This window comes from Trichomycterus rosablanca, chromosome 10, assembly GCF_030014385.1.
Source record: "Trichomycterus rosablanca isolate fTriRos1 chromosome 10, fTriRos1.hap1, whole genome shotgun sequence".
NCBI classification, from domain to species: Eukaryota; Metazoa; Chordata; class Actinopteri; order Siluriformes; family Trichomycteridae; genus Trichomycterus; species Trichomycterus rosablanca.
In genome coordinates this window covers 6,629,963-6,645,364 of record NC_085997.1, presented here as the reverse complement: position 1 = coordinate 6,645,364, position 15,402 = coordinate 6,629,963, and the positions used below count along the sequence as shown (strand labels likewise).

Genomic DNA, 15,402 nt, shown 5'->3' with positions numbered 1-15,402 from the left:
AACAAGACCTAGAGAAGCTGATCCATGCTTTTATCTCCAGTAGGGTGGACTATTGTAATAGTCACTTAACTGGACTTCCCAAAAAGACAATTAAACAGTTACAGCTCATTCAGAACGTTGCTGCTAGAGTTTTAACTAAGACGAAGAGAACTGAGCACATCACTCCAGTTCTAAAATCTCTACACTGGCTTCCGGTTAGTTACAGAATAGAATTTAAAGTGCTGCTACTGGTCTATAAATCACTGAATGGGTTCGGCCCAGAATACATCTCAGATATGTTTAGAGAATATAAACCTAGTAGATCTCTTAGATCCATGGACTCAGGTCAGCTAGTTGAGCTCAGAGTCCAAACTAAACATGGTGAAGCAGCATTTAGCTGTTGGGCTGCATATAACTGGAACAGACTGCCAGGAGATATTAGATGTTCCGCAAATGTAGAAATGTTTAAATCCAGGTTAAAAACTTTTCTTTTTTCTTGTGCCTATGATTGAGCTCGAAATTTTTGCTATTACCCTATTTCTTTTAGTTTTTCATGCTCTTAATAATTCTTTTTATAGAGTAGTGTACATTCTAAATTGTAGTGTATATTTTACTATATTTTCTTTTAGTTTTCATGTTTTAATTGCTTATCTCTCTTGTTTTAATTTCGTATTTCCCAAATTGTAGGGTATATTTTACAATATTTTCTTTTAATTTTTCATGTTCTTAATTTTTATCTCTCTTGTTTGAATTTCATGTTGTCTTAATTGTAACTAAATGTTTGCAAGAAGTCTTTCTGAGGTTCTAGATCTCAGGAATGTTTTAATGCTTTTAATTTTTCCTTATGTAAAGCACTTTGAATTGCCACTGTGTATGAAAGGTGCTATATAAATAAACTTGCCTTGCCTTGCCTTGCCTTACGCCCAGTTTAAATCTATATTTATGTGCAGCCTAATAATGCACTGAGTTTTACATATTAATACCCACGTATTTTATGTTGCCTTAAAGACTCACTTAAATCCTGACCAAATTTTTGATGCTGTGTTTCATTAAGCAATGCCGCAACAAGTTTCATATTACATGTTACCCTTAAATAATCATAATGTTTCTGGAGAATGTGGGCATCGATCCCGCTACCTCTCACGTGCTAAGCAAGCATTCTACCATTTGAGCTAATTCCCCTTTCAAAGAACCCACCAAACTGTATAATGTACTAACAGAGCGTTGATGCTGCATTATAAAGTGAGGGTGCAACGTGTTTAAACTCACGTACTCTTGTTTATATTATGCGTTGCTTTTAAACGATCTAAGACTCACTTTATTTAAATGTTGATCTTAGCATTTAGGATGAACAATGTGAGGTCTTTTATGAAGTGCATTCTCTCTTTGATTTTGTTGGACTTGTGGTGGTGGTGGTTAGGGGAAGGGGGTTGTGATTATATGTAACTTTACTACCTTATGTGCATTTGCGTCTTTGTTCCCATTTTGAAGGTTGTGATATTACTTTAAGCTTAACTTTTCTTTTTCATGTAATTACTGATATTTTACTGGATCTCTGCTGATATCTTGTGGGCCATATTGACTAATCAGTGAAAATTTATGTTTCCTTGTATAATAAAACCATTATGCTTATTTAGCTTTAATTAGCTTTAATTATTAAAGAGTTAATAAAATAGTGATGGTGAAACTAAAAACCTGTTATTACCATCACTAAGTGTCTTTACCCTCACAAGAAGATATGTGTTGGTAATGACATGTTGAGGTAATGACAGTTTTTACTTAGGAAAAAAGTAAACAGCTAGTATACAATGTACTTTACATACATTTAAATAATGTGAACATTTCAATTGTAAAATACTGCTGTAACAATGTAAATAGACGCTGAATAAACATACTTCATGATCAGAATGAATACGTTTAAATTTCTCACATTTTTAGAAATCAGAAACCAGGGTCCTGGCATCCATGCGGATGTTACTTTGACACATACCACCTACCTCAGCATTGTCATAGACCATGTACACCAAGTTCATGCAAACTGTATTCCCTGATGGCTGTGTCCTCTAAAGAAGTAAACTTGCATAAAGCATGAGATGTCAGAAGTGGGATTCGAACCCACGCCTCCAGGGGAGAATGCGACCTGAACGCAGCGCCTTAGACCGCTCGGCCATCCTGACATGCTTGCAAGTTCTTAATGCCAATTACCAACAACACCCCCACATGGCCAAAGATTTGTACAAAGTGCTGAATCTTTTCACATTATTATGTGTCTTAGAGGGTTAAAGACATAATGTGTATAAAGCACTAGCAGTCAGAAGTGGGATTCAAACCCACACCTCCATGGGACACTGTGACCTGAACTCAGCGTTTTAGACCTCATCCTGACTAGCTTGGGTACCATCACCACCACCTCTCGCCCCACACGGACTAATATTTGTACGAACTGCTTAATCTTTTCACATTATTATGTATAGTAAATGTACTGACTGTAACCCATTTGCTGCACTGTACACTTTGTCACTAGGTTGTAAATCATATATCAATCGAAAGGGAGCCCCATATGAGATCTCCAACTGACCAAATAATGTTTTTGGGTGGACCATTGTTAGCACTGTACGGCACTAGCATGTTAGGGTGTGTTTTCTCTGGTATGAGTGTATTAGGTACAGCCTTCTTGTTGGGTTTTTAACTGACTGGATTATTTGTTAAGAACTCAAACCCTGTTTGTGCTTGTTGTAGGCTATTAAATCGATCACTAGATGGCATAATATGAATACAGTTAATATTGCGTTAGACTCAAGCAATAGAACACGAGAGGGAGTGTGTTATCGCGAATAACATCACGGCTGTGATTCGGTCGCAGGCACGCGTGTTATTCGCGATAACACACGACCTCAAGTGTTCTATTGCTTTTATACAACAGTTTTTACAAAATAAAGAAAGAAAATAAATCAAAGAAGCCCTGAATTTCATAATAAATATGCTTTAATATTGACAATACCTTCCGCCAAAAAGTAGTTCCACAACGAATGTAAAGTTTAACACTACAAAGCAGACATCCCAAGTTGCAAAAACTCATTTCAGGGAGGTAAGAACAACAAGAAGAAAAAGGCAAGAACCTCCGAAGGGAAAAAAAAAAAAAAAAAAACCTCTTGCACACACCAAAGGATATTGGTGATAACAGAACTTTTAGGAGCTGCTAACTGGGCTATTAAACTAACTGTTCGCGTTACAAACACATTAATGTTCCCTACATAGTGCACCAGATTGTGTATCAGATCACGGATTTATGTTCCCTACATAGTGCACTAGACAGTAAATTAGACAACTGATTTATGTTCCCTACACAGTGCGCTAGATTGTATATCAGATAACGGATTTAAAACGCGATCGGGAAAAAGGTCTGTGTCGCCTGCGTGCGCGTTTGTGTGCATGAAGCTTGTCGTTACTGGCAACGCGTCAGCAGAGTAATACAGTTGTGGTGTGAAAAGGCTGTGCTGTTATCACGAATATCAGCACGGTTAGAACGCTTCTCAACCAATCAGATTGTAAGGAACTAACTGTTGTATAAAGTAAAACGATGTCTGTTTCTATCACAGTTTCATCGCATGCTGACCTCTAGAATACAACTAATGTATGTAGCACTAAGAAGTGTTTCTTAAGGGTTCTTTTTGTGTTCTTGGTAGAACTGTTTCTACTTGAAGAACCCTTTAGTATAATTTAAGGTTCTTTGCTAACTCAGTTTGAGTTTTATGGATTTTTTTTTCTCTTGCCACATATAAATGCACATAACATTTTAATGACTGGAAAACAATCGTGCAATTGATACAGGAAAAAAGGAAAAAGGTGAAAGAAAGGAATCTGTTTGTAATCTACCTGCAAAATTCTCCTCCCGAGATGTTTTTCTTTGTGTGTGTAAGCAGCAACATACTTCACTTAAAACTTTATATAATCACCTTCAAGAGAGACAGCACGGATCTTTACAGCCCGGGTAGCTCAGTCGGTAGCGCATCAGACTTTTAATCTGAGGGTCCAGGGTTCAAGTCCCTGTTCGGGCGATTTGTTTCTTACTGCATTAGGTAAGAGATAATGTCCTGTACTACATGGTTTATTTAGAAAGTTGAAGAATTTGTACCTTGTGAGATATTTCTAAGTGAAATAGCATGTACTTGATCAGCTTGAAATAATAGCACACTGTATGTGCAACATGTTCTCCACCCCAACTAGTTGTAAGCCCAGCTGTTTCAAACAGACTGTAGTAATTGCACTACATTAAACAGTTGGTATATCCTGCACTATTGTGGCCCTTACATAATGCAGCATCAACACTGTTAGAACATTACAATTTACAAAGGGTCCTTCGTAAGGGGAATTAGCTTATATGGTAGAGCGCTTGCTTAGCATGTGAGAGGTAGCGGGATCTATGCCCGCATTCTCCAGTGTACAAACATTGTGATAATTTAATGGCATCATGTAATACGAAAGTCAATGCCTCATTGCTCACTGAAGCTATATTTTTTCAGATTGTTATGTATGGTAGAGGGTTAAAGATGTAAATTTGTGTATAGCATGCGCTGTCAGAAGTGGGATTTGAACCCACGCCTCCAGGGGAGACTGTGACATGAACGCAACACCTTAGACCGCATCCTGACTAGCTTGGGTACCGTTGACACCACACCATATATCAATAGAAAGGGAGCCCCATATGAGCACTCCAACTGACCAAATAATGATTTTGGACCATTTGTGAACCATTATTAGCACTGTAACGCCACTAGCATGTTAGGGTGTGTTTTCTCTGGTATGAATGTATTAGGTACAGCCTTCTTGTTGGGTTTTTAACTGACTGGATTATGTGTTAAGAACTCAAACCCTGTTTGTGCTCGTTGTAGGCTATTCAATCGATCACTAGATGGCATAATATGAATACAGTTATAAATTAAAACGATGTCGCATGCTGACCTGTGTGGAATACAACTAATGTATGTAATTCAAGTCACATCCTTGTGAGGATTAAAGCAGCTTGCAGAGCCTGGATAGCTCAGTCGGTAGAGCATCAGACTTTTAATCTAAAAGTTGTTTATTACTGCATTAGGTAAGCGGTAATGTCCTGTACTACATGCTGTATTTACGAAGTTGAAGAATTTGTACTTTGTGAGATGTTATTAAGTGAAATATCATGTACTTGATAAGCTTGAAATAATAGCACTCTGTGTGTGTAACATGTTCTCCACACCAACTAGTTGTTTCTAACAGACTGTAGTAAATAGAGGACAGTTTAAATCTATATTCATGTGTAGCCTAATAATGCGCTGAGTTTTAGATATTAATTCCCACATACTTTTTGTTGCCTTAAAGACTCACTTAAATCCTGATCAAATTTTTGATGCCGCATTTTATTAAGCGATGCCGCAACGAGTTTCATATTACATGATACCCTTAAATAATCATAATGTATCTGCACTGGAGAATGCGGGCATCGATCCCGCTACCTCTCACATGCTAAGCGAGCGCTCTACCGTTTGAGCTAATTCCCCTTACGATGCTCCCTTGTTCCCATTTTGAAGGTTGTGATATTGCTTTAAGCTTAATTTTTCTTTTTCATGTAATTACTGATATTTTACTGGATCTCTGCTGATATCTTGTGGGCCATATTGACTAATCAGTGAAAATTAATGCGCTGCCTTGTATAATAAAACCATTATGCTTATTTAGCTTTAATTAGCTTTAATTATTAAACAGTTAATAAGATAGTGATGGTGAAACTAATAACCTGTTTTTACCATCACTAAGTGTCTTTACCATCACAACAAGTTATGTGTTGGTAATGGCATGTTGAAGTAATGACAGTTTTTACTTAGGGATGCACTGTGCGATTGACTATAAGATCGTGATCGACGTATTGGGCAGCCCTGATGTAAAACAACTGTACTTTTGGTAACCCCTTTTGGAGTCTTTCCAAGAAATTGCTCCTGATAACTTTTATTGTTTATTGAAACACAACATTTCCATCACAGATCTGCTTCAAACTTAGGGAGATCCGCTGTCAGAACTCGGACACAGTCTCTATGTTCAAGTCTAGATTGAAAACATGTTTATTTACTCAGGCTGTTGATTGGTCTTTTCAAACTAAACAAGCAAACCTAGTTATGCTGTGTTTATTTACTCAGACTGTTGATTGGTCTTTTCAAACTAAACAAGCAAACCTAGTTATGCTGTGTTTATTTACTCAGACTGTTGATTGGTCTTTTCAAACTAAACAAGCAAACCTAGTTATGCTGTGTTTATTTACTCAGACTGTTGATTGGTCTTTTCAAACTAAACAAGCAAACCTAGTTATGCTGTAATAGTTAGGGGTGCTAGAGTCTAAACCTGTAAAACTCTCTGATATTTTACTCCTAACGATTTCACATTGTAACAACATCTTCTGTTGTTTTAACCCGAGGTGGTTCTGACGGAAACCTGTTCACCCTCTCGAGGTTAAAGACTGCAGTGCCAACAATGCTGCTCCTACTAGATGTGACAGGGACCTGGCGTGTTTGCACCAAAAATGTCCAGAACGTACAACAGACTTTATCACAGACTGGACTGAACAATGAAGAACTTACATTATTTTTTTGCTAGTTACAACTTTCAGTTCAATTTAATTTTGTGTTTGTATGATTTGTGTAAATCCTTTTTATTTAAAGTATCCTCCAGGCCACCCAAGAAGGATGGGTCCCTGCTGAGTCTGGTTCCTCTCAAGGTTTCTTCCTGAGTTTTTCCTTGCCACTCTCGCCCTTCGGCCTGGATTCTGTAAAGTTGCTTTGAGACAATGTTCATTGGAAAAAGCGCTATATAAATAAATTTGACTTGACATGTGTCCGAGATCTCTAACTCAAGCACCGTTTATGCAATCCATTTGAGTAGTACTGTATTTTATAGAGTACATCCTGAGCTTTTTATTAATGTCACATTTGTGGGTGTGTGGCAAGCAGCTCATGAACTTTCTTTTAAAAATGGCTGCCATGTCATATTTCACATTTCATGGAAATAAGCAAAGTAAGAGATCAGTTTCGTTCAATATGAGTCGTAACTTCAGTTTATAAAGATTACAGAAATGTACAGCAATTTTAACCCTTTCTCTACAAAACATTTATCCAATGTCCTTTGTTGTGGACAGCAGGACTTACTACACCCGGTTTTTAGCCTATTTCTATACAAGGAAGCAGAGAGCTGAGTAAGGCAGAAAATATTTTATGGAACAGATTTATGCAGGAAATTCAGGTGGTGGTGTGTTAGTGTGTGTTGTGCTGGTATGACTGGATAAGACACAGCAGTGCTGCTAGACTGAGAATAGTCCACCAACCAAAAACATCCAGCCATCAGCACCCAGTGGGAAGCGTCCTATGTCCACTGATGAAGGTCTAGAAGATGACCAACTCAAACAGCAGCAATAGATGAGCAATCGTTTCTGACTTTACATCTACAAGGTGGACCAACTAGGTAGGACCGTCTAATAGAGTGGACACGGTATTTAAAAACTCCAGCAGCGCTGCTGTGTCTGATCCACTCATGCCAGCACAACACACACTAACACACCACCACCATGTCAGTGTCACTGCAGTACTGAGAATGATCCACCATCCAAATAATACCTGCTCTGTGGTGGTCCTGTCAATAATTGTAGAACTACAAAGTGCTCCTATATGGTGAGTGGAGCTGATAAAATAGACAGTGAGTGTAGAAACAAGAAGGTGGTTTTAATGTTATGGCTGATTAGTGTAAACTCACACACTGTTGTATGTGCTTTGTATGTACTTGCATGACTGTAGGACGCGTTTTTCAGCGCATTACCGTAATATCCATAAAATGTGTCCTTGCGATTTCAGTGCAGAAAAGTTTGTGTAGAGACTGCAGCAGCGGATACTGTGTTTGTTTAGAAATTGTGGTTATACGCGCTTCTCTCAGTTAGTTCAGCTCATTAAATATATTATCCACAGTATCGCTTACTTTTACAAACCCAATTTCAAGGTTTAGACAGAAGGGAAAATGTCAATGTAAATAGACAGCAGTTTGTAAAAGATGTTATTTATATTCTAGCATACAAACATACATCGCTCCAACATATGAATGAACGGTTCAGCCAGGGTTGCCAGATTGCGCATTTCAAAGTCCGCCAAAATGCATGGAAAACCGCCCAACATACTCACGAAAAACAGCCGATAATCAGCGCTTAAACAATATTAAACCAGTTAAACATGACCTACTACTGCTGATATCTCACAAATCAGTGATTATAAATTATTAATGGCATTTGAAATAATGAATGGCATTTGAATTAATAAAAAACTAAGACTAAGAAGTCTTAAGAAGTGTTTCTTTAGGGTTTTTTGTGTTCTTGCTAGAACTGTTTCTACTTGAAGAACTCTTTAGTATAATTCAAGGTTCTTGGCTAACTCAATTTGATTTTTATGGATTTTTTATGGCGCATAACATTTAAGAACTGAAAAACAATCGTGCAATTGATACAGGGAAAAGGTGAAAGAAAGGATTCTGTTTGTAATCTACCTGCAAAATTCTCCTCCACAGATGTTTTTCTTTGTGTGTGTAAACAGCAACATACTTCACCTAAAACTTTATATAATCGCCTTCAAGAGAGCCGAAACAGGTATAAAACATTTGATATTAATTGAAGTTCTACGGGACAACTTATGTTAAAGTTTGTAATTCAATTCATATTCTTGTGAGGAGCCTGGATAGCTCAGTCGGTAGAGCATCAGACTTTTAATCTGAGGGTCCAGGGTTCAAGTCCCTGTTCGGGCGAGTAGTTTATTACTGCATTATGTCCCATACTACATGGTTTTGTTTAGAAGGTTGAAGAATTTGTACTTTGTGAGATGTTTCTAAGTGAAATAGCATGTACTTGATCAGCTTGAAATAATAGCACACTGTATGTGTAACATGTTCTCCACACCAACTAGATACAGACTGTAGTAAATAGAGGACAGTTTAAATCTATATTTATGTGCAGCCTAATAATGCACTGAGTTTTAGATATTAATAGGCACATATTTTATGTTAAATTACATACATAATAATTTCAGTTCTTGCACTGCACTAAACAGTTGGTATATCCTGCACTATTTTGGCCCTTACATAATGCAGCATCAACGCTCTGCCCTGTTAGTACATTACAAAGGGTAAAGGTGGTTTGTTCGTCAGGGGAATTAGCTCAAATGGTAGAGCGCTCGCTTAGCATGCGAGAGGTAGCGGGATCGATGCCCGCATTCTCCAGTACAGAAACATTATGATTATTTAAGGGCATCACATAATATGAAACTCGTTGCGTCATTGCTCACTGAAACACAGCATCCTAAAGGCTGAGATAAATGTTTTAAATAAACTGAGTCTGTGATGGTTTAAAAGCAACACATAATACAGAAAAGAGTACATGAGCTGAAACACTTGAAGGCAAAACGAAATATGAACTCGTTGCGTCATTGCTCACTGAAACTCAGCATCAAAAATCAGGTCAGTCTAGGTTCGACTACTGGCTGACTTGGTTACCTTATGCCTTTTTGGTCTCTCTATGGGTATGGGAAGTGGTCTTTATTGTAGCGTAAAAGAGAGATTTGCATGTAATTATTTTTTTTTATAATTAATAGCTTCACGAGGCACAACCAACATTTAGTTGTTTGGTTAGGCTAAATTGTTTTAAAAAACCTAATTCATAACATATCAGTCCCTTTCTGTTGGGGTAAGTACATAAAGCCGATTATTTTTCTCACCGAGGTAATTAAAACCACAGCGCTAAGTTTTGAATCGTTGTAATGTTTCTTAAACTAACAAAACATAACACATACAATGCAGTGGCGGCTGCTGGTCTTTCAAAGAGGGGAAGCTCATTGTCGGCTTACATCATAAAATTTGTCAATTTATTTATACTTAAATTCTGCCCTCCGTTCCTTTTCAAGAAAATGGCCTGTGATCCTATCGTACCAAGTAGGCGTCTTTTTCAGGGACTTGACCAGTGTCCTGAAACAGATACTATGAGTGTGTATTATTTACACAATGAACAACGGAAATGGTCAAGTAATTTCACCAAGCAAATACCAAGAAATGGGTTGCAGTTTATCTTTCGACTTCACTCGCAAAATCCACGATGGGACTGAAGCTCCCAGTGATTAAGTGACGTGTAGATCTCAAAATAGCTGTCAATCAAAACGGGATTCAGCCATTCGACTGATCCTCCAATCATCTTGCAGAAGCTCAGTGTCCAGACCCGCCCACAGCTCCATTCACCCCCAGAGACGCTCAGCGTCCGGGGGCGGGACAAAATCGTGGCATTTATCCAATGACCGGCGAGTTTCGAAGCAATGAAAAAAAAACGTTCCATGCAGCCCCATTGAAGTGAAGAGACGCTCAGCTTCTACGGGCAAATGCATTGACGCTCCGGGAGTTAACAAAATCGAGTCAGTCGATTTGTGATAAGTAGCTGATTCCGAACAAACTCGTCTTCAAGATGAACGTGCATTTGTAGTCAATGAAATGTTAACACAACTGTACATATTTGACCATTTAATTTTTGACATTTTAGTCTTAGATAAATCGCCACTGATACAATGACAGTTAAAAAGTAAATGGCATAACTAAGTGGTAATGATAGAAGTATAAATCTGTAGGCGAACTATAACATAAAATTAGCGTATGATTGAATGGTAGGTGGAAACCAGAGATTTAGAGCCTGATTGAAGCGTATGCTATTGTAACCCATATGAAATATGGAGCTACTAAAACCTCAAAAGTCCTTTAAGAGGTGTAATTACTTGTCGTCCCCAAAAGAGGGCGCAGTGGTAGAAAAAGACTTTACCTTCGTTAGTTTTTCCCTTTTTGGCTTGAGAGATCTTGAGAGGTTGCTGCAGACCAGCTGAGCAATATTCGGTAAAAATTACTACATAATGGTTTCAAATATTGACTTTTAGCATATATTAGAGCTAATGAACTGGATTTTTTTTTAACCAGAATTCCAGCTATGAACGTGAGGGAGGCGGTTTTCTGTCAAGTAATAAGTGTTTGAAACTTCCGTGAGTTTGTTCTGATAGCCTAGCTAGCTTCTGTAAAGGGAGAGTACACCTTTCTTTTGAGTTCATACGCTTTTCATTAGAAATGGAAGGAATAAAAAACCAATTGGAGTTATGAGAATGTTCTTTAATGCTTGTGGAAATGATTTAAAAGTATAGCTATGCTAATCGCTAGCTAGAATTACTAATAGCGTGGTGGAGCTGTAAAGGCACAGTGCACATATTCTGTTAAGTCATTCAGTTTGGTTAGATTGATACATCTTAATTATTTACAGCACAACTGTGCTATGATTGAACATATTTTGGTTATCATAATGTACATATTAATGGAGTTTAGTGATGGTTCAATTCAAATTCATGTTAAAGGGATAATTGCACATGTTACAGCTAAAAAGTTGGAAAAGAGTAGTAATTCATTAGTCAGTGCTAAAATACCAATACTGAAGTGATGTACAGTAATTCCTTACATGTTAAATGTCAATGTTGCTGTGATGTATGAATGTTAATTAATCATTTGTAGTCAAGGTGCATCCTTAGTTTTTGTACATGTCATAAGATGTTCTGAAATGAAGAAAATAACTTAGAGATCTCATTTTAGGGAACATAAAAGAATAGGAGCATTCATTGTTCTGCACTATCTGTGTAGATTGGTTTTTCTTAGACGCACAGAAAAACTTGGAGAATTGTGATGGCGAGCCCAGCCCTGTGAAACTGTTGATGGTCGTAGAAGCAGTGTGGCCTACCGTTAAGACTGTTTACAGAAGACTCCGGATATATAACAGTTTTTGCCCAGGACCAGATAAGAACCTACTCACACTATTTACTCTACCTGGGTAAAACAGCCATAGGAAAATACCTTTAATACACACATTCAAGGACTAGAACTTAATTTTTGAATCTATACCTCTTTAAATATAAGGAGTGGTATTGAATTAAAGATCTCTTAACATAATTCCTATTTGTAAGAGCTTATTTATTTCTTTATTTCTAAGGTTTTTTTGCAGCGCTATATGTGATATTTCATTGCTTGTGTGGCAATAAATGTGTTAGCTGTTTAACTTCACCTTAACATCTCTCATGATTTCAAGGTATACTGCTATTCAAACCTAGTTAAATGTTAGTGCCTTTTTGTTACTGTTATTAGCAAGCTTAGGTGCTACACTATCAATTATTAGTAGAAACGAATTAAACAGGGTAGCGAAGCCAACAAGTGAGCACCTGAAAAACATGTACCTGTCCACTGAAGGAAAACTGCAGGGGAGTGTCCAGAGCCGAATCACCTCAACGTCGGTCGGTTTCTCTGTTCAGGCCCTGATTTATGGAGAAATAGCTTTGTCTGCCAGCAGAACTAATCCCAGGCGCCGCGACACAGCGACCGTTGGTTCAAAAGTGTTTAAATCGGACTGAAGCGCTTCCCTTTCTTTGTCTTTGCCAGTGCTGTGCCTTGCAGTTCCCCATACGGTCCAGCGCTCAGGATTCCTGGTTTTTACCTAGACAGCCCATGTTCGACTCCCGGTATGGGAATTGGTCTAAGCAGTGGTGCAATGGATAACGTGTCTGACTACGGATCAGAAGATTATAGGTTCCACTCCTGGCTGGCTCGGTTACCTTATGGCTTTTTTTTGTCTCTCTAACTCCTTGTGTATGGTTCTCTGTACCCCAGATCCAATAATGCAGGTCTTGTCAAGGTGACAAAGGCTTGTCAGAGTGGAAAGAAGTGGCTGATGCTGGCGTCAACCGGTGTAGAGCCTTGCGGTTTCCCATATGGTCTAGTCAGGATTCCTGGTTTTCACCCAGGCGGCCCGGGTTCACCTCCTGGTGTGGGAATTGGTCTTTATGATTGGACTCGAACAAAACTTTGCCGAATAGTTCCTTGGTGCCTTGTTGCTGTAGCTCAAGCAGCTTGTTCTGTTGGAACTATGACTGCAGTCTACCAGGGAGCAGGAAGTGGCTGATGCTGGCACCAGGCTATGGGAATTGGACTTGAGCAAAACTCTGCGTGTTAGTTCCTCGGCGCCTTGTTGCTGTAGCTCAAGCACATTGTTCTGTTGGAACTATGACTGCAGTCTATCAGGGGGCAGCAGTCGTGAGGCACCGCTGGCAGACTGCAGGGAAGCCGTGATCGTATAGTGGTTAGTACTCTGCGTTGTGGCCGCAGCAAATCCGGGTCACGGCACTGTCTTTTTGTATGCCGTGCTTCGAAGGTTTTTATTCTCTCTTCAGTCAAGAGACAGAAATGAGGCCGGAGTTTCAGGAAAGTCACGACCGCAGACTCACATGTGCCAGAAGTTCCCATATGGTCTAGCGGTCAGGATTCCTGGTTTTCTCCCGACTCGAGCAAAACTTTGCCTGTTAGTTTCTCGGCGCCTTGTTGCTGTAGCTCAAGCAGCTTGTCCTGTTGGAACTATGACTGCAGTCTATCAGGAAGCAGTTGACGTGAGCCACCAGTGGCAGACCGCTGGGAAGCCGTGGCCGCAGCAACCCCGGTTCGAATCCGGATCACGGCAATGTCGTTTTGTATGCCGTGCTTCGAAGGTTTCTATTCTCTTTCAATTTTTTTCTCTCAAACTCCTTGTGTATGGTTCTCTGTACCCCAGATCCAACAATGCAGGTCTTGTCAAGGTGACAAAGACTTGGCAGAGCGGAATGAAGTGGCTGATGCTGGCGTCAGCCGGTGCTGAGCCTTGCAGTTTCCCATATGGTCTAGCGGTCAGGATTCCTGGTTTTCACCCAGGTGGCCTGGGTTTGACTCCCGGAATGGGAATTGGTCTTTATGATTGGACTCGAGCAAAACTTTGCCTATTAGTTGCTCGGCGCCTTGTTGCTGTGACTCAAGCAGCTTGCAGTTCAAATCTTAGGCCATGTGGGGGTGTTGAGGAAAATTGGCATTGGTAATGTGCAAGCAAGTCAGGATGGTTCAGCTCGCAGTCTCCCCTGGAGCCGTGGGTTCGAATTCCCATTCTGACAGCTCATGCTTTATACCTTCAAAATGGGATCAAAGATGCAAAGGCACGTAAGCTATTACAGTTACATATAATCACAAACACCCCCCCCCCCAACCATCAAAAAGAAAACCCTTCAGCAGCACTGCAAGAAGAACAGAAGAATCTCCTACAAGAGAATGCGCTTCATAAAAGATCTCATCCCCAAATATGGCTGCATGTTGGCACTGTCGGCTGACTGAGACTTTTTTAACTGCACTAAACATTTGGTATATCCTGCACTATTTTGGCCCTTATATAAAGCAGCATCAACCCTTAAGTCCGTCTGTCAGTGGTACAGACAGTTATGCAGCATTAACGCTCTGCTCTGTCAGTACATTACAATTTGCAAAGGGTAAAATGGGTTCATAGAAGAGGGAATTAGCTCAAATGGTAGAGCGTTCGCTTAACATGCAAAAAGTAGCGGGATCGATTCCCGCATTCTCCAATGCAGAAATGTTATGATCATTTAAGGCATCACGTAATATGAAGCTTGTTGCGTCATTGCTCACTGAAACACAGCATCAAAATTTAGAATGTTACAACGACATTTACGCTAAATTTTCACTCAAATAATTTTTTAATTTTTTTTTAGATTTTTTAAAAATAATTTTTGATTTTGAAATTGGCAAACACGCAATAACTTGTAATTTGTGTCTCGGAATTTTATCTGAAACGACTTTTTTTTTTTTTTTTTTAAGTAGCGGTACGTGACGTTTTGTTGGTTTTTCATCTGCTGAACTGCTGATCTTTTTTCAGTTTGTCCTAAAAGCTGGGATGAACGTTTTAAATAAACTGAGTTTGTGATGGTATAAAAGCACCAAATAATATAGAAAAGAGTACGTGAGATTAAACACGTTGCACTCTTACTTAATGCAGCATCAACGCTCTGTTAATCCATTAAAATTTACAAAGGGTAAAGGATGTTTTTGTAATAGAAAACTAAGACAAACTAGGACTAAGATTTGTACGAACTGTTATATCTTTTCACATTATTATGTATGGTAGAGGGTTAATGACATAAATTTGTATGAAGTATGTGCTGTCAGAAGTGGGATTCGAACCCACGCCTCCAGAGGAGACTGCGACCTGAACGCAGCGCCTTAGACCGCTCGGCCATCCTGACTAGCCACGGTAGGAATAATACCATCCTCACCCCACACCACGTACTAAGATTTGTACGACCTCCTTAATCTGTAACCCATTTGCTGCACTGTACACTTTGTCACTAGGCTGTAAACCATATAGCAATAGAAAGGGAGCCCCATATGAGCACTCCAACTGACCAAATAATGTTTTTTGGGTGGACCATTCTTAGCACTGTAACGTCACTAGCGTGTTAGAGTGTGTCTTCTCTGGTATGAGTGTATTAGGTCCAG

The 15,402-nt window shown here is 39.1% G+C and overlaps 3 non-coding genes across 3 annotated transcripts; 2 read left to right on the top strand and 1 right to left on the bottom strand.

Annotated features, from left to right (window-relative positions):
• The first annotated feature begins 8,711 nt into the window (after window positions 1-8,711).
• trnak-uuu (transfer RNA lysine (anticodon UUU)) lies at window positions 8,712-8,784 on the top strand. Its single transcript has one exon. It is a non-coding gene; the product is annotated as a tRNA-Lys (tRNA).
• Window positions 8,785-9,182: 398 nt separating this feature from the next.
• trnaa-agc (transfer RNA alanine (anticodon AGC)) lies at window positions 9,183-9,255 on the top strand. Its single transcript has one exon. It is a non-coding gene; the product is annotated as a tRNA-Ala (tRNA).
• Window positions 9,256-15,066: 5,811 nt separating this feature from the next.
• Window positions 15,067-15,149, bottom strand: trnal-cag (transfer RNA leucine (anticodon CAG)). Its single transcript has one exon. It is a non-coding gene; the product is annotated as a tRNA-Leu (tRNA).
• Window positions 15,150-15,402: the final 253 nt, after the last annotated feature.